The following is an 866-nucleotide window of genomic DNA, read 5'->3' on the forward strand; positions in this document are numbered from 1 at the left end:
AAAAAATTATTACTATTTTATTTTTGGAAAATATAATTTTATTGTTACTATTTCATAAACAATTATTGTTTTACTCTTGATTTTCTAATATAAAGACTCGTTTTAAGGTTGATTTTAGACTTGGTAATAATACTAGACCGACACTATCAAATGAGGATTAAACTTGCTCTAAAAGATTGGAATGGTAAACTCACTCCCGGAAGTTACGTAACCAACATTCTCCTCGATGAAACTGTATTGTATTGTGTGAAGAATGTGCTCGCTCCAAATGTCAAGCAAACAAGGATTCGTATATAAATTTAATTAATTAATTAATTTCAATTAGGTTATATTAATTACATCTTAATGACAACTATAAACTTATAGAAAAACAGGTAATATATTGGGGAAAAAAAACAAATTACATTCTACAGACAGCTCTCTATGTTTATATAAGTAAATAAAAACATTGTAAAAATATGTACATCAAGTATATCCCAATTTATCGAATTTACCTACATCCAAAAAAATTAAATGATGAAAAACATCATACACAACCATGGCCACCACCGTCGCAAGTGCAACCACCGTTGCCGGAGATAATATCACCACCTTGATGCGGTTTGGTGCTTAGGCAACAACATAGAAGAGCCACCAGCAACATGAATCCCCATACTGAAGCCAAAGCTTGTACCCAACTCAAGTATTTCTCCATTCACTTTTTCTCCTACGTCTGATTTTGATCTTCAGCTTCATTCATTATATATAATATATATACCAGAATTAATTATTAATAATATGATAGATCTTTACTCTTTAGGGAAAAGAGAATAATGGGATCATTTTGGTGAGATATGGTGTGGCACATGCTGTGAGCTTGAAAGAGT

The 866-nt window shown here is 31.2% G+C and overlaps 1 long non-coding RNA gene across 1 annotated transcript; it reads left to right on the plus strand.

Moving 5' to 3' along the window:
• Positions 1–387: 387 nt before the first annotated feature.
• Positions 388–866, plus strand: LOC127127525 (uncharacterized). The gene is made up of 2 exons (XR_007805367.1): positions 388–682; positions 800–866. It is a non-coding gene; the product is annotated as an uncharacterized LOC127127525 (long non-coding RNA).

Source organism: Lathyrus oleraceus, chromosome 3 (genome assembly GCF_024323335.1).
Source record: "Lathyrus oleraceus cultivar Zhongwan6 chromosome 3, CAAS_Psat_ZW6_1.0, whole genome shotgun sequence".
NCBI classification, from domain to species: Eukaryota; Viridiplantae; Streptophyta; class Magnoliopsida; order Fabales; family Fabaceae; genus Lathyrus; species Lathyrus oleraceus.